Source organism: Oryzias latipes, chromosome 12, assembly GCF_053564925.1.
Source record: "Oryzias latipes strain Hd-rR chromosome 12, Olatipes_Hd-rR_3.1".
Classification (NCBI taxonomy): Eukaryota; Metazoa; Chordata; class Actinopteri; order Beloniformes; family Adrianichthyidae; genus Oryzias; species Oryzias latipes.
In genome coordinates, this window is record NC_136248.1 from 12,445,046 (window position 1) to 12,470,267 (window position 25,222).

A 25,222-nucleotide genomic window follows, 5' to 3' on the forward strand; every position below is an offset into this window, starting at 1 on the left:
TATAATTTAGGAAAGGGATATTTGAAGCTATCCAATTTTAAGCTATTGGAAATAAAGCTAGCATCATGTTTATTTTTCTTTTAAATGGTGCCACGTTTGCAAATGCGCATGCATGTAACTTATATTTGCAGGATGAGCAGCAGAGTCAGTATGTGGGTTGTACCCATGAAAAATCTTGCCAGATCTTCTCTGCCAGTGCCAAACACCTTTATCTAGTGTTGACTCCTGCTTTGAGACTGGGGTATCCTCAGTTGGAGACATTAAGGTGTCTTTTTGCCACAAAATTTGTCAGGATTTGCTAGCTTAGACCCCACAAGACGAAAATGTGCCTACATCAAATTAATCAAAGGTTAAGATGTAAAAAAAAGAAACATGGAATTCAAGGCTGCATACTGTACCAATACAACAGATTGGGAGAAAGAAAATGTCCAGTAGGTTTGGTGGAGTTTTGGTGTACCAAAGCCACTGGATATTGTTTGCTGAAGGTAGTGTGATGACTGTGGCAGCAGTCCATCAAACTTGAATGATGATGTTTGTCATTGACACTCAGCACAGAAAACTATTGAGATTGATGCCAGTTGGAGTAGTGGTTAGCACTCTCACCTCTAAGCAAGAAGGCTCTGGTTCAAATACCAGTTGGGACCTTTCTATGGGGAGTTTGCATGTTCCCTCCTGCTCATCACAAAGTCTCAGACAATTCAAGATGCTTTTGTATGAGATTTTTGCATCCAAGGAAGGTGCTGCGAGAATTCTTGAGTAAGGGGGGCGGAGATGAAGAGCACTCCGACTGTCGGCCTCCAACACCTAGTTCTACCAGTTCCTGAACCGCTTTAACTGTAGTTTATGCCCCTTAACGAAGAAATGCAGTCATTTGAATCTAAAGCGACTGGAAAATATCCTGATCCCGCGGAGAAGATAATCATGGAGAATAGTTATTATCCAGATAAATAAATGATAGATAAAAAATGGCCTGTTGTGGAAGAAGCAACACTCAAAACATGCTGCTGCTGGACAGAGGCGCCGTGCTCGATACTCAAATCCCCCTGCAGGACCTCAAGCACTTAACTGATAAAGGAAGAAGCACAGGCTCCTGGTTTTGAGGCACAGAATGACAGAGTGTCAGTCTAAATATGCGTGAATGAGTATGCTACGGTACATTGTATTATTCTGAATAAAAAGAAAACCCTTTTTATGTAGAGCAATATTCCAATGTTCTATAATAAATGTTTTACAAAGCTTCAGAAATGTTTAAGAAGGGTTTTTGATGAGTAAGGATCGGTGGATGACATTCTTCGGCCGCAGGGGTGGGTGGAGTGGGGCGTGGTTCCACGTATTTGTCGATTGTGCATATTCGCATGAGTCTCTGGACCCTGAACTCCAGAAATACGGGGGGAATACTGCAACACGCGGCGATTTATACTAATTAGCTAAACACTTTTGTATCAGGGACAAAAGTAATGTGTTAGATTGCTCCATTATTTACTTATGACGCCATTAGCATTCCCACTATACTTAAATGACTTTACTCTCAACACTAATCAGTAGATACCTTTGGAATTGGGGAGCAAAGAGCATGGAATGACACAGTCGGCAATCCTGACCTCAAGCTCACAAACCACTGGTGGGAAAAACTTCTTGTACTAATTGTCAAACCTCGAATGGCAACTCTGGTGTGTAACCAGACGTAGGAAGTGTTGGCCTCTTGTAATGTGTTTTGTTTTTCCATCTTTACAATGTTATTTCTCAAATCATTTAATTAAAAAAATCTTGTTTTTGTCGCTCGCGTACTCCTGATTGGGGACTAGATCGTTCACACCTGTTTGGCATTTAGACAACCTATATTGGGCCTTCACGCCATCCAGCCATTGTCGGTTCGTCTGCTTCCATGAAGGACTCACCGATCAAAGCCAAGGCCTACGCCAAAGCTCACACCAAAGCCCACGCCAAAGCCCACGCCAAAGCCAACGCCAAAGCCAACGCCAAAGCCAGCGCAAAAGAACTCAAACCAACCCCAAAGAACCAAAGCCAACCCCAAAGAACCGAAGTCAACCCCAAAGAACCAAAGTCAACCCCAAAGAACCGAAGTCAACCCCAAAGAACCAAAGTCAACCCCAAAGAACCAAAGCCAACCACAAAGAACCGAAGTCAACCCCAAAGAACCAAAGTCAACCCCAAAGAACCAAAGTCAACCCCAAAGAACCAAAGCCAACGCCAAAGAACTCAAAGCCAACGACAAAAACCAAAGCCAACATCAAAGAACCCAAAAACTAACGCCAAAGATCCAAAGCAAAACCTCTCTTCATCCCACAATAAATTTCACAATATCAAACTAAGTCCCTGTCTCCATTTTTGGGTCCAGCTTACTTAGTTCTGTATGAAATACATGCATGTCTTTCTAAACATCATGACTACATTTGTGCTGTTCAAGGGGACAGACTGCACCCCCAAAGGCGATCGGTGCAGTTTATGGTTAGATTATAAAGCAAATCTACATCATGATTAACCATCATTACTTTGGCAGATAGTCGGGGACAGAGATTGGATTTTTATACCCTGGTTGCTTTGATGTGAAGCCTGGGAGAGCCAGTCTAATGATTCAACGGTCATCTAGAGCCATAAATGTTAATTAACAGCCTCAGCTACTGGACATTCATTTCCTGCTAGAGCCAAAACGAACGGCTCATAAAAAATATGGCGTGTGGGAACATGGCTGTGTGCATGCTATTGGGAAGCTGTGCTGCAGAATGTGACATTCTTTGAAGGTCTGTGTCCTTCATGGACACGCTGTAATGCAAGTCATCCAATTGGCTGCAGAAGGCTGATAGCTCAAAACTTAACTAGATATTCACAAAATGATCACATTGTTTGTCAGGAAATAGTCCAGTAAAAGTACACCATGGCCACATGGTCGACACCAACAACAGGTCAGGGCAAGTTCAGACTTTTAAACGTCTCTAAGAAAGGTAAGGATGCCTTTCTGCTACTTATAAAATGCATTGTAAAAACATGTGTATATATATATATATATATATGTTTCCTGCACATCTGTTTCTCATCCAGTAATAATGAAAAAAGCTTGTTTCTATGTCTTCTGCTGCAGCTAAGCAAATATCTGCGTTACCTTTTTACCAGTACAGGGTTCCCTCGTTCATTGCAGGAGTTACTTTCCAAAAATAAGCGTGATCGCTGAAATCCAAAGGAGTATGATTGCAGACGTTTATGGCAGTAAAACTCCTCACTGTCCACTTTATACACTTTTCTCAGACAGGCATGAACATTTTCACCCTTTTCTCTTGTTTAAATTCTCAAAATTTCATTGAAATTAGGTCCAGGATCTTAGAATGAAAACAAAGATCTGATCACGATCACATTTTTCTGTAGATCTGAAGAGCTCCGCGTTTCTGTACAAGAGACATGGCACAGAGGAGATTGATTGACGAGGTTTCCAGCCAATCAGGACACAGAACAGGGTACGCTGTTTAAAAAAAAAGCAGCATAATCGCTCTAAAAGAATGAGCTAAACCGGGAAAGATGAACTGCGACGTAGAAAGGCTGTCTTTTGTTCTATTTGACAGGGATTTTAGAGGGTTTCAGGTTGGAGCACAGACTGCAGAAGGGTGGAATAAAATGTCACGTTCTATGCAGGTCTTGACCGTGTGGCTAGATAGAATGAAAAAACATGGGTCTCTGATATTGTTCAGTGGGCCGGACCAAACATGGAGGCGGGCCGGATCCAGGCCGCGGGCGGTAGTTTGCCCACCCATGATCTAGAAGTACATAAAGGGAAATCTGCAGTAAATTACTTTAATGATAAGGATGTGAGTTTCTGCAAGGATGAACAATAGTGTTGTAAACTATAAACAGCATGAACAAGTGCTTGGTTTCCTGTTTTGTCCTCGCTCCCTTTTGGTAGACATCAGCTTGAGGATTTAGAGGAAAGCAGAGGGAAAAGGAACTTCAGCACTGCAGACCAATTGGCTGGTGTTGCTGGTTATTGGACGCATTCTTAGTATTTTTCAACATTTTCTAATGTAAATTGGACAATTCCTAAGTAAAGTCATTTAAATGGAAAAGTGTTAACAAGCAGAAGTAAAAGGGAAGGGTTTTCTGAAACAGCAAATGCAGATTTAGTATTAATTGGTTTTTTTTTTTTTTGGATCTGCTCACAAGGACATTAAGTGTCTCACAAATTGGGCCATTTGGACATTACTATTGTTGTTTAGGTTAGTCATGTAAACAGTTCTAAACCGCAACAAAAAGAGACCCTAGCTAGAGATTGTCAGTGATATCGTTATGCAACCATTTCTCCCTAAAGTGATCCAGATGGTTTTGTTTACCAGTTATTGTTTAATACATTAACTCTATTGGCAATCGTGTTTTCCAAGTTAATTTTGCAGGTATTAGCCCTAATATGAACTCTTTACATCAGCCAAGCCATCATTGTGTGTTTTCAATGGCAGCTAATGGAGACAAACTGTAACCGTCTCTTTCCGCCTCCCTCTTGTCTCTTTTCTTTCCAAGAGCCATCTGTCAATCCATTTATCCATTTCGCCTCTCCATCTTTTCCGTTTCTTTTCAGTGTTCCCATATAAGTATGCTGTAAGACAAATATTTCAAACTATATAAAAATATTCTGACAGAAAGGATGTTTTACAGGGGGTCTAACATCCGAAACTAGGGTATGCTGATAGGAGAAAAGTTCCCACCTAGGAGCCATGCTTGAGCGGTTTCTAATTATAAGTTGGAAACCAGACAGAACATTTCCCATGGACCCACGAGGGAGAGATAAATGGGGGAACAAAAAACAGAGAGGCAGGAGCAGAGGGACCCCCAAACAGAAATAAAGACAAAAGGAGGATGAAACAGAGGCAGTTCACTCAAAGTACAGTCAGGGAGTGTCACAAGATAAGAATCAAACGAAAATGCCAACAGAAAAATAAAGATGACTGAATCAAACATGTTGGACACTGAGGGAGATGCCTGAGTCACGACTGCCCTTACGGGTGGATATGGGTTGGAAAACTTTGGAAAATGCGTAAACCTGTATGGGTCATGCAGGTGGCCTGTATGATTGTTTAAGTAGTAGAATGCTCGATGAGCTCGTAGGGCAAAAATGTTCATGCGCATTTTTTCCAATGGGGCTGCTGTTGAGGACAGGTCATAGCAAATTCTTAAACAACTCATAAGAAGTAGGTGAGATGCAGGCACATCTAAATGATTTTTTTAATTTTATGTCAACCCCCCTCAAAACCCTGCGCACTGTGCAAGGAGCTTGTAAGTACTGTTCAAGGTGCACATCCCTCGCACGCAGGCTGACTGTTAGAAATGAGGAAATTAGACAGTGTAGTTAGATCCTATACAGGCGTCCACGGTCTCTTGCATATCACATGTACTCCCCATCTGTGCAAGCATTTGCACGTGGTCAGTGCGCGCACCTTAAAAATGACTGTCGTGCTGTGAAGTCCATCGTATGACAGAATCACCTGTACATCATAAGTGCGTGCTTACATTATCCCTACAAATACTTCACAGTGCATTTACCACAAGCATGACAATCGTATGTCCTATTTCCACAATGTCCGTGAAGGTGATGGCATGAGCTTCAAGCTAACTGCAGGACACACCTGCACTCCTGATGCAGCCCCTTCTTTCCATGACCTTCTATGGACGTGGACAACCTATAAACTTGCAGAAACCGTAAGGGTCAACCCCCATAGAGGTGCATGTGACTAAAAACAGTCCAGTTTGGTTTATAATATTTTTTTAAAGATTTTTTCAAAGACTTGTCAAGAATTTCGGTCTCAAATCCCTAGTTTATCCTTCCATCTTTCCCTTTCCCATACCAAGTTGATCCCTTTAGCTATGGACACACTAAGCATGTGATTGCCCATGGTGTTCATACTGGATGATTAAGGTTGGGTTTTTTTTTTTTTTCCTCCTGTTAACTAGTGCATGTTTGCCATCTACAAGTGGAAAAGGCTTGGTGCGAAATGTCGAAGCGGTGCAAATCTTGGGAATCTTGCTCCAGGCTTTTCTTACACAACTTAATTCTGATTTGTGAAAGACTTGGTGTCATATAATTCCAACTGGGCACCTACTGCAACTATTTTTCCTTCATGATCAATTTTTAATTGACTGTCCCTTCTGTGACTTAAAGGTGACGACATCCATACGTTACCACCAAATATGAGTCCATGATTGATCAAAGTTCGACCTGGGTTTACCTTCAACATGAGTTCCACTGAACACGCGTTTTGTAAGTAGAACCCCAAAATGTTAAGAGTTTTGAACATGGAAGCCCAAAGCATGTGCTGACACAAGTTTACATACTTTTCTAAGGAAGTGGCTGCTTGAATACACATTGCTGAGTGCTGTGTGAACGTGGCTTTTCAGGATCTTGGAGTTTGCTGGCACCTAACCAAGCTACTGTTGGCTGAAAGCAGGGTACACCGTTAATGGGTCGCCTGTCTAATACAGGGCATCATTTCCACTCCAACACTGATTACTTTTGTGTTGATTTAACCGAAACTGCTCAAAAGGTTTCTGTCAAAAAATGTCAAAACATTATTTTCTTGTAGTTGAAGAAAGTCAAATTAAATGAGCTCAAATAAAATTTCAATTTTAGTCACATGCACACCACAGTTCTCACACAACATTTCAGCTTATTTTACTGTAAACCTGAATGTACTTTCTCATAAATCTTTCTTAAAAGTTGTGGTCTTCCAGAAGGAAATCCATGTTACAGCTTGCCACACTTCTCAATATTGTCCCTCCAGAGCTTTTTTTGCAGTTAGATCTCTCACAATAATGACTAAATTAAAGCCAAAAAAGCTAATCAGCTCAATTAATAGGCTCCAATTTTCTACTATTTTGGCATTTTGTTTCCTTAAAGGTCAGCAGTGGCAATTTTGCTTAATGAATACCTTTAATTTGTTCAGGGTTTGATGAAGCAATTTGTACAGATAGTAAAATATTACTTTGTTATAAAGTTAATTTTTGGCAAGAAGCGTCCCAGCCGCGTGCAATGCAGTTCCACCTCACTGGTTTGCAAACATTGACTTGCCTGAACCAAAGCGGTTGGGGTTGGATCATTACAGGGTATAGGGCGAAAGGTCTCCAAACTTTCCCTTTGGCGATTGTAGAATAAATACGAAGCCTTCTTGACCTTGTGAGCACAGTTCCACACACATACACTTGCGGGAGGACATGCATTTGTTCACACTGGGTCATTGCAGGGCACATTGATGGCTGGTGTCATTTGTGTTGGTGCGCAGCTGCCAGCTGTAATATGTCCTGTGGTCATTAGACCATCTGGTGGTCTGACTCCTCTCATATCTTCATCTCTATTTCTTGCAGCCTGTCTTTTTGGTGCTGCACAGTCTGTTCGCCTGCTTGCTCTGAATATTTTCATGCCAACAGTTTGAGGAAATCCTTGTGGTCACTGAATGGGAAAGGGTTTAAGCCAAGAAAGAAATATTTACATTTGACATGGATGTATATTTTTAAAGCAAATTTCATATGTTTATGACCTTAAATGGCCGTAGTGTGCCTTTTTGTCCTCATCCAGTTGATTCATGTACCTTTATTTATACTTTTTGTCCTTTGGTTGCTCCCCATTAGAGGGGTCACCACACTGAAGTCATTCACATGGGAATTCTACACCAGATGCACTTGCTGACCCAACCAGACTGTGACCAAACCCAGTCTCAAACCAGCAACTTTGTGATTAAAAGTCCATCGTGGTGCTCACTGCTCCACAGGCCAGGGCCATGTCCCTTTAGTAAAACATAAATTTGACTTAAACCATTGTTTAGCGGCAAGGATATCAAATATCTCTTGTTGGGTCGTTTGTTTCTCTTTTTATAAAGGCAGTATTTATAAAGGCTGACTCAGCTAGTTTTAACCAAATTTTTCATTATATGTGGCAAAATTGTGCCTCACCCCCTAACAACTCACAGGATTACACTCTTGAAATACATCAGGAAAACAACATAAAATGAAAATTGCAAATTTCTCAAAAGTCTTCGGACATGTCATAGTGAAGACGTTTATTGTCACTATTGTTATCAATTATTTAAGTGTATTTTTATTGTTATTTATCTGCTGTGTTTTATAGAGCTTTGATAACAAGGTAATTTACCCTTTTGGGATCACCAAAGTTCTATTTTATTCTATTCTATTCTAGTAAATTATATGCTATTGTCAGATTATAAGTGGATTTTTGTTCACACAATTCATCAATTTGATCAGAAAATAAATGAAGACATTTTTAACTGCCTCTTAAAGCCAAATGCTCATAAAGATCAAGAAGGTTAAACATAAATCTATTATGCACAAATACGAAAAACATAAAAAAACATGCGTCTTGTATTTCCACTGATAGGCAAAGGTTTAATAAAGAATAATATAGTCACCTTATTTATATCATATAGGTGAATCTAGTTTACTTTGAAAATCTTAAGAAAAGTGATATAGGCCGTTTAAAATTTTTTTGCGATGGCTACGGTACATGTGGCTTGGCGGCTAGTTTGTGGCAAAGCATGAATTCATATTTTCACATAATATGGGAAAAGAAAACATTTGTTTGAGCAAACAAAATTTTGCACACACATGCACACACACACAACCAGCTTATGTTTACAATAACCATCAAAGAGGCCACTATCTTGAATTTAAAAAAAAAAAACAGCAAAAAAACTTAAGTACCAGCTACAAATTTAAACATGAGTTATGTTCACAGCCCTTTTTCCTACCCAGAAGACGATTTGATCTCTGAGGCACCGCCTTTGGCTCTTTGTGGGTGCCGCCCAATTCATGACGTCAACCTAGAGCTGGCCTCTGCAGTGTTCTGCATTTCGCCCATGAAAAACAAACAACATTTGAACAAAGATAGATGTTCATTTTGTGCATTTAAAATAGAACTACAGCTAGTTCTATTTTAATAGAATAGAATACAGCTAGCTCTGCGGAGACAGTGGGATTTTGCGCTAACCTGGGGGTGGTGCTAGTAACAGACTCTTATGGGCTCTTCCTCACTTTCATACATGTGAATGTAGGAAGCCACTTGCTTTTATGGAAGGGGGGAGGGGCTGGTGCTCAGAGGGCAGGTTTTTGGAGGAATGCTCAGAAATACGTTAATGGACCAAAATACCGCTTTGGGGTTGTTTATATTGAGGAATTAACATTATAATATACTTAAATATTTCTCTGTGAGATATTTTTGCCACATTTGTTTTTTTGGACAGTTTCTCTTGCTGTGATGTTATCATTTTTAAGGGGTGTCTTTCATCATGTCAAAAAATCATTTTGATTGGATACTAGGTATTCGCCAATTTTGGTGAGTTTTGGAGTTTGTGGCGTTTTGGAAAACTTGAAATACTCTGTATCAGTGAGTATCGAAGAAGCAGAAAGGCAAAAATGCATTCCATTTAAATGGAAAAAAAGAAGATGCGTTTTCTGTCCCCAGTGTTGATAGTAAATGTTTTTTTAATGAGCAACTCTATGGGAAAAAAATGATTAAATGAAAATGTTCTTTTTGTTCAAAAAAGTTCTAAGTCACTTCCTACTGTCTTATGAAATTGTATTTCTCCACTGGCTGGGGTAAGTTATGGCTTTCCCAACAGCCAAGTAAATCTGCAGTTTGTCTTTTAAAGGATAAACAACAGAAACAGCAATTCTGCAGTTTGTGCAAATATGAGCATAGCAGGTCTGCAGCAGTCAGTCGTGCCCAGATTACAATCCTTTTAGGAGCAGCAGCCTGGAGTCTCTATTACAAATCTGCTACAGCACGGAGTGCATTGCTTTTAAAGAAAATTAGAGTGGTTGATTTGATTGGCTATGATTGATGCTACCTTCTAACACCCCCAATGATAATGTATTTCACCAAGGCATACCCTGTTTGCAGATACACCACAGGTTTGTTTTCTTTCTTAAATAATGAAAATAGTTGTTTAAATCTCTCATGTAGGATTTATTTCTTTGTCATATGGGATTACGGAAGTTGGAAGTCAATAAACATTAAGGAACAAATTAGCCTCTGGCTCATTATGTTCTTAAAAATCCATTAAAACCAGCTTTACATATTGCTGTGTAGCTCTAGAATTGCAAAGCCAAATCCATCCCATTGTAGCTAATTTATACAAGCAGAAAGTAAGCTAAAGTACTGCCATTTGCATTTAGAAAAAGAATTATGTGGTTAATAAATGGACACAAGTTGTGCTGTCTTCTTGAGAAAGCATGACAGAAAATCCTATTTAACTTCATACTAGAAACTTCAGGCAGAGCTCCAAAACCTATTGGGGTACAATTTAAGTACAATCTGTCCTAAGCTGCTGCAGGCGGGGACAAACGAGTTAATGTGAGTTTCTAAGTTCATGAGTGTGCCACACTGAAAGACTTGTATTCCTAATGGGAATGTCACGGCCCCCTGAGAATCCCTTATGCCTCTGTTTTGGAAATAAAAAGCCAACTAAAAGCCTCTTGCACATGAGAAATGATTGGAAGAGTTGAGTCAACCATAGCCCTCAGCACAACATGGGAATTATTGTCAGAAATAAATGTGTGGTTTTATTAAAACAATATTTATAATCCTCCCAGAGGTTGTTTCTCACTAAGTTTGAGTTTGCACCAACGAAAATGTGAATGATTTTAACATGCATTGCACATAAGGAAGAAATGGCTCCAACCTTAGGCAAAGTGAAAAAGGTCAACCAAACCGATTATAAAGATATATTTTTAATCACCAGTTTCTCTCTACGTTTTTCCAGATTTGTGATTTTATGAACATGCATACATTTTAAAAGTGCATTTCAAAGGCTCAGATTGTCATACTGTACTTTAATTAAAATTTTTGAATCAATTGGCGCAATGCTAACTGTGATGGGGGGGGGGGGGGGTAACATTACCAAGTTATCAATTTAAAGATAACCAAACATCACCAATTTTGGTATGAACAACTCGATTAAAGTATCAATTATTACTAAAAAAAATAAATGAAACAATAAAAGCGCATATGTAATTTCTAGATATTTTTGATTTTTAGGTGAGTTACTACAGTACTTTGTGTCGAAACACCCTCCAGCTTACAACATATTGAACTGCACCATCAGTCATGTGACCAGGGGAGCCGCGAGTTGTGCGTGTCAAGGCTGATTAACACTGGTCTGTCTGCGGTGTATCTCTGTTGTGTCATCGGAAAAAGAATCGTACTCAACCGGAATGTTTACATCGCCTCCGTCGTGTGGAATCTGTCCCTTTGCAGTGCAACGCACATTTTACAACAGGGTTCTCTTTCCAGTCCGTCAGTTTCGCCAGAAAAATGTGAAACAGGTTTAAAAAAAAAAAAAAAAAAAAAACTTCTCTTGTACTTTCAAAAGTAAAAAAAAATTATAACATTTAAGGTGGGATGCCCACACACTAATGCGTATTATCACTGTGGATAAGGAGATGTGTTCACACAGCAGCCACGGGCACAGATGCCCACGAGCGAAGAAAAGCAGGGCAAGCTACTTGACATGGGGTTGGCAAGACATATCACTCATCCGAAGGCCAGGGGGGATGGGGGACGGACCGGAAACGCAAGACAGACAATGTAGACTAACTTGCAGTCGTGAGACAGTCACCCCATGTGACAGAGGGACCGCAGACGGACTAGTGTAAATCTGGGGTTACTCTTAGCAAAAGCACAGCATAAGCAGATGATTTTAGAAAGAACTGCTTTGTTTTTTTTTAACCTGGTCATTTTGTGATGGTGTTTGTTTTTAGGGGAAAACAAATCATATGTTTGAGAGTAAAAATTCATTATTCAATGATTGAAAAATTTTAGGGATATAAAACAAATTTTATTGCAGAAAGCTGAGCAGAAAAGATGGACACAACATTTTTGACTCCACACAAGAGCAAACAGACCAATTGTAGGTAACTTTGGCCCGACATGTCAGGATAAAGTACCTGATACGTAATCACATATCATATGTATGATATGTGATTTGGATATGCAAAGGACTCAGCATAGAGTCCCAAGTATCTGGGAAAAAGTTTTCACACTTAAAGACCTGTAATTAGGAAAACTGCAACCATGTACATATCCAGTGATCTTAACAGTCCAAAGATTAACAGCTACTGCAAGCATCCTTCCTCATTATGACATTTATGACCCAATTAAGTCAAAAAAGACGAGCAAGAGGAGGCCCTGATGTAGGTAAATGGCTGCTTGTGCGTGTGCTGTACTAGTGCAGAGAATTTCACTTGAAATCTCAGTGTTATTAGGAAATGAGGCCACTAATTCATAAGAAAAAAAAAGTAGAAGACATGCATCCGGCCTGCACAGTCTTGTGTTCTTATACACACTTCGTACACACACACACTCCTATCTGAAATGCAATTCTATACGTTGACGACTCAATTTTCTAAATGTTATAACATAATTGCATCAGTAATAGGCGCTCTCATGTTTCATTTAGGTTTTTATGGAAAAGTTATTCCAGTTCAAGGCTTTTTTTCTGCTTCAAAGTAGCCAATTATAAAAATTGCTTCAAGGAATGTAAAATAAGGTTGCTTAGAATAAGTTCCATATGGCCTTTATTTCTTCTTATTTTGAACATTTTTAATCCCATTCGGTATTTTTGGCAGTACTAAAATTTGAATAAATTAGTCACAATGTAAGCTATTACTAGGCTATTACACAGTTTTATGGATGTAGCTAACTCTGTAAGTGCATAAAACTCATGATAATTCACACAAGATTATGCGGCACACCATCAATGAATGGTCAATGGTCTATTTTCAAATGATGTCATTTACAAGAAACCCCAAACTATTAGGCACATAAAGCGAGATAAGAGTCAGAAATAAGTCTGTCAATCAGTCAGACATTATTAACTGTGTTCACAGAAACTCTAGAACTTGTTTGTAACACTGTAATGTGACTATGCTAACTTCCAACCTTGTTAGTAATACGTGAAAAAAAAGAAAAGAATAACAGTCTGACGCCGCTACACATTAGCCTCCTTAGCGTATTCACAACACCCAAACTTGTTTTCAGCTCATAAAAAAAAGACTAAGACCACTAAAACAAATGTTACTGTGACTCCCAACCTGTAAAAACAAAACATGTAACATGTAAAAACAAAAAAACATTCCAACACCACACTAGCCGCGTTCGCATATTCACAATAACACCCAAACAAACGTTTTGATAGAGTGCCATGTACCTCTCCAAATCGCTGTAACATCACTAAGCACAACCAGAAATAATCCATTTATAAGGTGCTCCGGATTATAAGGCGACCTGTCGTTTGAAAAAAGTTAAGGCTTTTAAGTCCACCCTAAAATGCGGGAAATACAGTAGTACCTGTTTTGCATTCTGATTTCCCACTAATTTTGCCTCTAAATACAAACAAATAAGAGCCATAAAACAAGCCAAAATCTGTGTATATGTTTTTTCTTTTCTCCTTGCCCTCTGCTTTTCTGCCTGTCTCTTTAGCTCTCTTTCGCAGACACAAGCAATTAAATGCTTCCCATACTGGAATGGTCAAAAGGATGTGGGACCATATAATATCCATGACCAATAATGCATAAGGAATGTGTTGGAGGAAATCAAGGAATTTGTCATGGGGAAAGAAAACTGAGTGTGTGGACGTGAATTGATGGCCTGCCCAGCATACCTTAGCAGTGAAATCAAGCCCCACATCATAGGCAAAGAATGCTGAATACCTTTCATAAACCCATTACTGTTTTGAATATTGGGGAAAACCTTTGCACAGAGGATTATTGGCCATTTCTTCAATGTTACACACATTTTTGACTCTGCTTCCACCCTATGCACATCTGCAATGACACATTTAACTGCACAGATGTGTTTGGAGACAAGATCGTCTCCTTTGACTTTAATAAATAGTATTTTGACTTTGTTACACAGTGGGTCCTCAATAAAAAAAAAAAAAGGGAACCTCATTACCAATGAAATATCATACTACTACCATTAGAAAAGACAAGCCACTCTGCTTTGTGCCTATCAGCTATGGCACCACCGCAGGTGGCTGTAGAGGAGAATCACCGAGTCACAGATGGAGCATGCAAAGGGAGCAGCTGGAGGAAATAGGCAGAATGGAAGGGTGACTGACTTAGCCTTCTGGGTTATGTGTTGAAGGGTCCGTTGGTTTTCAAAAGTGGTTTTCCAGAAAAAGAGAATGAAAACAGCAATTGGCAGCAGTGACCTAAAGAGTGTAGAAAAACTAATCAGCAATTTGAATGCAGTTATAATAGGTTTTGTGGTAACATTCATAAAATATAGTTTCCATAAAGGCAAAAGTGACCACCTACAATAAGAAAAACGTAAAAATGAAAATTGGACAATGAATAGAAAATGCAGTCAGCTATGAGGGAAAGAGGTAATAAAAAAGACAACAAAACAACAGGACCTTAAGCTTCCATAATGCTGTGCTGGAGCAACAAAAGCAACATGGTGACAGATAAACAGCAGGAAGTGGAAAATGACAGGGAAAATAAAAATTCAATAACAATATGTATCTCTTTAATGAGCAGAATCAGTGAATAACAGATGGTGTGTTCAGCTGGTTGTTTGGACCTGAGATTTAATCCAGCTCACATCAGTTTATCTGGCCTGAAAACTGTGAAGCTCATTTAGATCTCTCAGGTTCTTTTTGGATGAGCAATTGTGGTAGGTTGAAAAGCATGAAAAAAATATATATTTAAATGTTATTTTAACTATATCACAAACAAAAAGATCTAAATATAAAATTGAAAGTATTTAGTACTCTAAGAATCATACTCAGGGGAGGTCATTTGCAGAGTAGGAAGGTTTTCCACTTTTTTAAAATCCTTTCACAATAAGGAAGTAGTTTGTACTTTGCCTGTGGGTATTCCCAAAGGAAGTACTTCTGGGGAAAAAAAGGAAAATAAGTCTAAGCTTTCATACCAGTGTGTGTACTTCCATGCACATTTGTCTGTGCATTTGCAAGTGCCACCGTAAAACCTTTGTTCGCACTTGCTTGCAGGGTGTGCGGAGTTTTCAAGCAAGTGTGTTTTGGCTCATGTGTGATATGTCGCTGTGGATCCAGTAAGGCGATGCATCCAAAAGCGCAATGCCAGAAAAAAAAAAAAAAAAGTTCTGATGAATCTGTGCATGGACAAAGAGCTGCTCAGACACACAGAGACCAGCATGCCCACAAATACACAGATAAACAAGCCCCCATGCAGTCATGCTCACATCTGGGAAGGGTACACCATCTCAGGCACCTTGCCAGGGTAAATAAAGAGAAATGCCAGCTTATTTATTTATTAATTCTTTTTTTGGCAGTTGGGAAAGGTCTTTCAAGGTGACAGCTTCCAGTGTGTGTGTGCACTGGTGCTGTTTGACAATCAGCACATTATCATCTGGTATGTTTCTGTGTGTTAAGATGCAGTGTTTCATGTCCTGATGTGAAAGCCTGTGGATAAACTTGACAGGGCCAAGCAATGACCTTACTGCTTTTAATATGCTGTTTATCATGCTTGTCAATCTGCAGCACGACAACATCAAAATAACTAAATCTCATTTGAACTATTTTATTTATCATTATTTTTGGTTGTCTTTCCATTGGTGTCACACAACATTACATTAATAACAAAATAAAAAAAAAAGGTTTAGCTTGAAGTAAGAAGTGTCCTATCTTTGCTTCAGGACTGACCAACTTAGATTTCATTAATATTCATTTATTATAATTTTTTCTGTACTTTCATTGACACTTTCAAATAACACATGAAGTGTTGTTGTTAGAGCAGGTGCCATACAAAAACAAGGTTGCTTGTTCAAATCCTAGCCAATTTCTTTTAATTTATTCCAGCCAGCTTGATTTTTTCTCAAAACATGCTTCACAGGTTATTTGGTGACTCTAAAACTTGCCTTTTAGCAGTGAGTTATTGTAAATTCTGCCCTATTTTTTTTTCAAAAGCGATTTTAAAATCCAGAGTGCCTTATACTGTGTATGGATTCATTCTCATTGTGTTTACTGATGTTAAAGGGATTTTAGGAGGTATAGAGCTCTGTCAAGATGTTTGATTGGGTGTTATTGTGAACCACTAGCGTTAGTGGTTCACAATAACAGCCGTGTGGCTAACATACAGTATAACTGAATGGGAGTGTGTTTTTTTTTTTTTAAGAGTTACTAACAAGGTTGGGAGTTAGCGTGGTCACAGTACTGTTTGTTTTGGCGATATCAGTCTTTTTTTCATGTGGGTAACTCTTCTAACGTGAATGGCGTGTAACGTGTTACAAAGAAGTTCTAGTTTTACTCTAGACATGGTTAATAAAGTCCGGCTGACTGACAGACTTGTTTCTGTTTTTTGTCTCACTTAATGGGCCTTGTAGCTTGGTGCGCTTTACTGTATTTGCAAAAGTTAAAAAATAGACCATTCATTGATAAGATGCTGCACCTTATAAGTAAGCTGTCTGTCTGTACATGTGGCTCCCCAGTGACTTGTTCAGGATGTACCCTGTATTTGCCAACAAAAGGTGCGATAGACTCCAGAAAACTCTGACTTTTCTAGGGATAGACCAGAAAGAGATAAAGGTTTTAGGGACAATAGAGGCGATGTACAATAAAATCAGGAAAATACTAATGCCATTCTCATTTTCAAAGCTTCTCACTTGGGTGTCCACACTGAAATCAAGTTCCTGGTGAGAACGCCAAATACAAAGCTACCAAAGCGGCTTCACCCTCACACTTAGTTCATACTTTCTCAGATTGCTGCAATCAACTAACCTCATATTCCCTGCAAGCATTCATACCATTCTCCTGTTGCTCCTTTTATCAGACTCAGTTGTCATGTTCAATAATGGATGTCTGCATGAAACTTTAATCTGCTGTGGCTATCTGCCCCCTTGATAAGCTGACTTCAATTTTGCAGAAAAGCATGGAGAAAACGGTCAATTTGCCTCAGCTGATTAAAGGCAAATCCCTCAGGTTTTTCATGATGCCCTGATACCCATTTGCCAGATCACTTTGCAATAACTTCACAATCTCAAACATTTTATACAATAATGCTCTCTGTTCTTTTTTTAGCATTTCAGCCATGTTTGAGCATCTACGAAGCACTTTACACTGGGTTCATGTTCACCCATTAGCACACAGACTCATACAGTCCTTCTCATATGCTCTCCATAAGCAGTATGCAGCTCCTTTTCTGTGGAATCAAGCACAGAGAAGCACTTTAGGGACAAGGCAGCATTCAAATAGCCACCAATTATTGGCGATCTGAATCAGATCATCAGAGTTTTGAGTAAAGGACGGAAACTCAAGCAAACAAAACAATTTTATTGCTTCTCTGAATGAAAATTATCCAATTTAATCACCCAAAAATGTTTAATTCTTAAAGTAAAAGTAGAGACTAAAAATAAATTGTTTTCAGATTTTCATCATTTGTCCTATTTCCTGCTGTTCCAAGCAGCAAATACCCCTGCAGACATCAATGCACAGATGGGGTTGCTAAGCAATTTGTGGGTGGACTGCAATGTTTCTTTTGGGGCATCGCAGAAAGGCTTACTGTTTTGTATAATACATCAAGAAAATGGGAGAATATCTACCACAGTAGTTTAGGAGCGCAGTCGCCCCGGTAGAGATTATCCCTATCTTATAGTTCCATTCTATTTATTTTCACCTGGCTTTTATCTCCTGACTCGTTTCTCTTTTTTTGCCTTCCTCCCGGCTAAACCTCAAACATAATGTCCCTGCCTTCCTTGGTGTACAAATTCTCTTCCATTTGTTCTGTAATTTCACTTTTTAAATTTTATTTCCACATTTTTTGTCCATTTCTTTCTTTCTTTTCTTTGCACTCCTCTCTCTCAATTGGCCTATAGCTCCCCAATAAAGAATGTTGTTAACATCATTAGGCAGACTTCCTCTCCAGCCAAGCAGTCGGCCCACTCCCTTTCAACCATAATCAACCGTGCACACTAACTATCAAAGGAGACATTGCTAATAAACTACCACAACGGGGCAGAAAAACCTACACATACTCTCCTGCAGAGAAAAAAATACAGTTGAATATCGGTAGTTAAAAGAAATGGTTGCGGAGCAGGTGTAGGCATGGGTTACCAAGACAACACTAATAAAGTATACTCTAAAGGCAGAGCCAGTCTACAGGAAAACTGCCACATAAACATGACAAATTGATTTGGGTGAGGGAAATGTCCGTAAACAGACACAGTTAATAAAGTGAGCTCCCATAAGAGAAAGGTTTGTCAGTTAAGTAGGTTTGAATTCAAAAAAGACAGGTTGGGGCAGCTGTGCTTCCGGTTGCACAGCAGTCATTTGCTGTAAATCACCACTAAGACGGTGCTGGAAATTGTCAGCTGCATAGCTTGAAATTGTTATCTTATGACAGCTGAAAGCTGTAGTTCATATATCACCAGCTAAACATGGTGTAAGTGGAATACTACACAAGCATGAGCAATACTTTCACAAAAAGAAATGAATAGGGGTACAGTGACACAGGACAAAAAAGATGCAACAGCAAACATGACAGATTCTCATAGAAAGCTATTTCTATCTGTCTATAAGTGTTCTTTATCCCTTTATTCTCATGAAAAAAACAGTGAAAAGCAATTTGACAAGTGGTGTGCAAATTCCCTGAGTTTCTATTGCATGCATAATAGAAAATCAGCAACTTTTGTCATGAACGTTTACTAATTGAAGTCCTTGTGGGAAACAACTGCATTTAGATGGTTTCATATTTGTTTAAAAAAAAAAATCTTTTACCAACTAGGTAAACAATTTGAACATCAGCCTCTTTTGCAGCTGTGAATCTAAATAATTTGCATCCCGATCTATATTTCATAAAAAAATATTGCAGCATGTTTTTGTTGTTATTCTGCAAATATACAAATGGTTTAAAAAGATCTTAATTTTAAAGAATATTATTTTTCTGTTAATTCCTTGATGTAGAAGGCTCTCCGGGTTTGGGTACAAGCTCGATCTAAGTTTAACAGTACTCTGTATATAATCAGTGGATTAAGATATTTTCAGAACACATTTCTTTGATAAAGTTGATAGTCTTTTGCTTATTACAAAAAAACAGAAACTTGAATTTTCTTTTGATTCTTTTCATTTTAATTAGATTTTGATAAATTAATCCAAATCTATATTTTGCAGTTTCGTAAACTAAATAAAAGCATTGGTGACCTGGGTTGTAATTCCTAGATAGCTTCTGGTGTGAACATGTCCAAGAAAGTGGCTTGACCAGTCTCCCTGCTTAGAGACAGTAAATCCTATAATATAATGCACTGCATTTATTGTAAAGATCATAGGAAGATGATGTCTGGCTATTGGATTTGTGACTGATTCTATAACATCTTGAGTTGAAATACTTGAAAAGGTCAATGCATCCAAAAAACACGTCATGCGGCGATACATGCACTGCCAAAGTCTCCCATTCAAGTGGCATGTTGTAACAATGGGAAAGCAGTTTAAAAACAAAAAGTGACTTTGTAAAGTGCTGTTCAGTGTTATGCAGCTTTTAGGTGAGGTCAACCAAACTTTTAAGGAAAACCTTTGTTTAGAGCCCTAGTCCACCGACTTTTTTTGTTTAATGACTGGAAGAAACACAAAGAATGTAAAAAATCAATTGATAGATATTTGTATTAAAAACATGTTTCACAATCATTATCATTGGGTAAAAGAAATTATTTTGGTATCTACAAAAAATTGTTACGTAATTGTTTTTCCTTTACTAAAAAAAACAGTTGAATGACTACATTAGAAGTTGTACATGATTGTGTATGTGGCCCCAACTGCTCCCTGTCATGTTTTATTTATTTCATTCTTTCCACGCAGTAATGGAAATATATAGGACTTCATTGATTAGTGTTTAAAGATCAGTCTCTATTAGATTAAAAGCCCCTGGCTCTAGGAAAACTATTACAGTGACTCTAGCAGGAAATTCTTTGGACAGACGTCCACAGAAATGGACAGAAACAGTAACACACGTGTACAGAAATTAGCTTCACAACTGTAAACAGATAGGACCTGCACAAACAGCAACACAGGCACTTATACCTACTGTAGAGTCAACATTGCTAGAAGCAGACCCTTAAGGCTTTTAACAACCCATATACATTTCATAACAGAAAAAAATAAACATATGAGAGAAAAACTCAAAGCAAAGATAAACTCATGCATGTTTCTGAAACGTCAGTTTATGCCACGTGGATTTTATTTTTTCAATGAATAGAAAAATGAAAGATTTTAAATACCCACTCCATTTTTCTCAGGACATAAATGAATAAAAAATACATATTAAATACATTACGCTTTGTTGTTTACAACAAAGCTGTAAACGGATGGATGACGGGAAGTGGGGAAGGGCTACCTCCGCTGTATTATTCCCTTCCGCAATTCAGAAGTAAATTTGTGATGAATTCCTGCCACTTTGCAGGATCTATGTCCTAGAAAACAACAAAAGCTTTTTGATTTTGGCTAAAAACAGCATGATCATACAGAGAAGACCGCTGGGAGCACCTTGAAAATAGATCAAAAGATGATTGGAGTGGGTCTTTAAAGATGTGTAGTGTATTGGGTATAAATCTAGGATTCATTATAGAAGAGCAATGAACTAGATTGTGTTTTCTTTTAAAATACGTTAATTCATTCATTCAACCCCAAACCTGTTTTGTCCCTTTTGGGGGCACATTTTATGTTAAATTACAGAATCGACACATCTCAAAAACTGGTTCTTTTTTATGTCTTTGCTTCCCTTTGTCCTCTGTGGATTGGGCATTGTCTCACATGTAGGGATCCCCATCAAGTCACAACCTACCCCTTATCACCTTTCATACACCATTCCTTGCACCTCTTCCTCTTCTCTGACCTCAATCACACAAGTGACCATAATGGTATTAGTCTCCTGTGATCTCTCCACCCTGCTTTTCATTTCCATTCGCTCTTCCCTCCAGTTTACAGTCATCAAAGATGTGTCTGTGTTTTTCCCCCAAACTGTTGTTTCTTCACCTCCCCGCCAGGCGTTGAACACTTTTTTGGTTTTCCCTCCCTGAGTTTGACCACAATCACAGCAGCTGTTATCTCCTGCCAGTTCCATACGCTGGGTGCAGAGTAATCTCTTCAGCACCCTCTGTGACCAAATCATGTTTCAAAAACGGATGCTGTCATAGTTTTTGTGTAAAAAAGAAAAACTGTCCTTTTTTTATTGTTTTCTTCTTTTCCTCTAACCACAAACATCCTAATTAGTCTCACATGGACCTTTTGAAATATTTCCCAATTGTCTTTTTTAACGACAGTCTTTTTTGCTTTTTTATTCTTTGGTTCAATTCAAGACTTTAATTTTATCCAATAAAAACTCTATGAAAACACGCAGTTCAAAACGTAAGTGTTCATGCAGTCTTATACAAGTTTCTTCGTTCAAAATGTTCGTCCACTGAACACGTTTTGAAGATTAAACCAAAACGATGTTTGACCAATCAGGGACTCTGATTTTGAAGTGAAACAGGAATGGCGTCCTTTTAATTTGCGCAATTATATTACACCAAGTCTTCAGAATAGAGCTGTGGAAGAAAAAGCCTGGAACAAGATTTTTACAGCTTCGACATTTCGCACCAACCCTCTTCCAACTAGGTGGTGGACATCCGCTAGTATCAGGTAGTGACAATCAATCAAGTGTGAACATTAAGGGCTAAATGCGCATTCAAGAATGTGCAGTCTTGAACACGCAACACATGCTCATTGTGAACGTAGCTTGAGCCACATTGAGACAGAGATTATGTAAGCCTCGACTGTAACACGCTACACATTATTCCAGTGACATGTGGTGAGGTTGATGGCTGGTGAGGCACTGACTCCTGGAGTCAGATTTACAATTTTAAGAAAAAGGAAAACATAATGTGACAACCATGTTTGGCCCTACTTTTTGAGTCCAAACGTTATACGACCTTGTTGTAAAAGAGGTTATTTTCCTTTAGTTTAATGAGTCTCTCCCTCAATGGAGAAGAAGGAACTCCTTAGTCTGTTGTTTCTGCTGCACCAGTATTGCTGCAAAGCAGCTGTCACGTCTGCCCCCTAGTGAGGCTCGCCTCACCAGCAGCCTTTTATTCGTGCTTACAGCAGCGTTCTAACCGCACGTCACTGTTAAAATTGAGTTTTGCAGTCAGACATGGGACGAAGCGCTCCGGAGTCTCACACAGAGTTTCCGCTCTGTATGTGATCGCGCAACACTCAAATTCTACGATTTTAACCTCAAACTGTGGAAAACGTGTCGAGTCAGCTGAAAATGTATCTTTAACACGGATCAGTGGAAAATAATATTTACTTAATGTACTTTTTTTCTGTTTTATCACGATGACCGGTGAGGCTGAGCCTCACCTGACCGCACGTCACTGCAATGATCACATATGACCGCATTTACAGCACCTGTAACTCCCAAACTTGTTTGCAACATATAAAAAACCAGACTTAAAATGCAAAAAAAAACTATCTGTGACTATGCTAACTCCCAAAATTTTTTAGTAACACGTAAAGAACAAAGAAACACAGTCTGACGCTGCTGCATGTTAGCCGCGTTAGCATATTGACATAATAATAACAAAAAAAATAAAACCTTTAAGTGCATTGTGGAAAATATGGTAATTCCTACTTTCTTACTTGTAAATCACAAAATAACTGTTTTTCAAGTGTGAAGGTTGTTGATCAACTGAAAAAATATTGATCGCAGAAACAAATGAAATATCAAATGCATCAAAACATGCTGCTGGCACAATAGAAAAGCGCAGAGGTCAAATGAGCAAGGCTTACATTTAAGATGTATCTTAAATACCAAATGAATGGCTGAACAACTGAATACATTCACTTTCTTTGTCAAGGGAACAATTTACAGCAGAATTATGGGATGTTAGGACACACTATGTAGATAGACCTGCTGCACTTACATCCCATTCTACTGATAAATGCACCAAAAGACAAAGAAAATTGATTTAGTCATTAAAACTCTGTCATACATCACTATAACATAACAAGGCAAAATTTTCCATTACAGCTAAAGTCTAAAATGTACAAAAAAAGACACTGAATAATGTGCATAATGTGCCTAATGAAATAGTAATTTGGAGTGTAACAGGGAGTCAGAGTGTTCTCAGTGATAGCAAAGGCAGTGGCATGACACAGCAGCAGTGCATGACAACAGAAATAGGACACTACATTAATTGTCTCTTTTAAACCATTTTCTTCACACACACTAGAAGCTTTTGATTCAAAGATCAAGTAAATATTAAGAAAGAATAAAACCAAGACCGAAATGATGGAGTGTGAGTTGTAATAAAATATTTATTTAAACTGAAAGTAATTCGTATGCCAAGGAAGGTACTCCACTAACCAATATGTCTCATATCACAGTCGGATGTACAGGCTAAAGAAAAATACAAATGAAATATATATGTATATATATAATTTAATTATTAATGATTCCAAATGTAGGAAATTTAGAATTAACTTATAACTACTTATGTGTGAAACAAACACGTGAGAAATATGGATAACACGATATTATACACGATATTATACTAAACCCAATGCAACGGCATTATTAAAAATGAACAACATTTTAATTTTTTAGATTGGAAAAAGCTTGGAAAAAAGACCTTTTTTTATATTTTGCCATTGCAGGTCTTTGGTTTGGGAACCAGGAGTGCAGGAAACTGTAAAGTGTCCACCAGAAACTTCCCTTTGGCCAGACAGCCTTCACTACAAAGGAAGCTAACACATGGAAAGTGTTACATTCTGAACTTAAAACAGGCCAAAACTGCCAACATTTTAAAAATTAAGCTGTAGGAATTTTCAAAGACCAATCAGTGATGCATAGGGGTTAATTTTAGGTTTTGAAACTAGGTTTTTAATTGGTAACACATATACATATTTAAGTCTTTTTATGTTTATCTAACAGTAGGTTTATGGCAGAAGACGACAGTGTTTTATAGCATGACTATATGCTTTCCTTTTGTGTCCTCAAAGTTCTGTTAGAATCAGCTGATCCAAGTTGAGCTGTATTTAAAAATATTTTATTGCCAGAAAAGGATTACAGATGCAATAAATTCTGCAGGTGCTAAAATAAATAAATAAAACAGTTTCCAGACCATAAGTCACTAAAAAAATGCATGATAAAGAAGGCAAAAATCACAAAAAAGTTGTTGTAAAACCGCACTTTTGGGAGAAATTTATTTGACAAAATACAAGAATATATAACAGAATTTATAACAATAATCCACTGAATATATGCACGCTTCAAACATTAATGCTTATTTAGCTTTATAATACATAGACGCAATCTAGTAAAGTAATGTATATTAACATATTCAGATAGTCAGATAACTATTAAAATTCTCTAAAATCCACTAATCTCTTACTATAACTTCAAATCCCTAAATCCATTGAATTCTTCATCGTCTGCGTGTGTTTTGAACAATTCTGACACCCGTGGTGTAAGACTGAGCTGCGCTTCTTCTTTGTTTCTGTCAGTAGCGAATACTGATACACACACCCACGGTGCCCTCAAGCGGTTGTTGCTATATGTTTTTTAAAAATCACGTTTAATATATATATATATATAGAGAGAGAGAGAGACAGACAGACAGACAGACAGACAGACATGGAAGAGATTTTGAAAAACTATAAAAAGTTATTGAGAGGTACCATTATCTTTCAGTAAAAAACCAAAATGTTTCACATTGCTTTAAAAATTCAACACTTTTCAGATTTTTTAAGGTCATTTACAAAAAACAGTTGGAGACTTAATATCTAATTCTGCTTGATACAATAAACTGTAGGGGTTGGAATGAACTCCTACAGTTCAATAATTAGACAGATGCACGTTTTTTTTTTTGTTGCAAATAATAATCAAGCAGCAATCTTCCAGTTCATTAGTATCAACTTTTAACATAACATAATTTCGCTCCATTATATGCTGTTAGATTAAAAAGAAAGACAAAGAAAAGGGAATCTAACAAAACAGAATAGACTAAGAAAGCGTGGGAGCTATGTATTTCCAAATAGAAGAATTTGCTGTTTATTGTTTTCTTAGCCTTTAAGATGCTTTTTTGGAAACCAACTTTTCACCCAGATTTGTTTCAGAGGCATGCAGAATGTCTGAAAATTGTACACAAGTGCACAACTATGCTCATCAAAGTGTATTTAATCTTCTTCACCCTTGAGATCTGTCACCCATT

General features: G+C 38.1%; 1 protein-coding gene across 7 annotated transcripts in view; it reads right to left on the reverse strand.

Moving 5' to 3' along the window:
* Nucleotides 1-25,222, reverse strand: part of cntfr (ciliary neurotrophic factor receptor) — a 308,146-nt gene that overhangs the window by 277,707 nt on the left and 5,217 nt on the right. For 3 of the 7 annotated variants that reach the window (XM_078956132.1, XM_078956137.1, XM_078956133.1), the window contains exon 2: nt 14,124-14,216. The exons of the other annotated variants lie outside the window; for them this stretch is intronic. The gene's annotated coding sequence lies outside the window, so the exon portion shown is untranslated. The remainder of the gene's footprint in view (nt 1-14,123; nt 14,217-25,222) is intronic. 7 annotated transcript variants of the gene reach the window in all.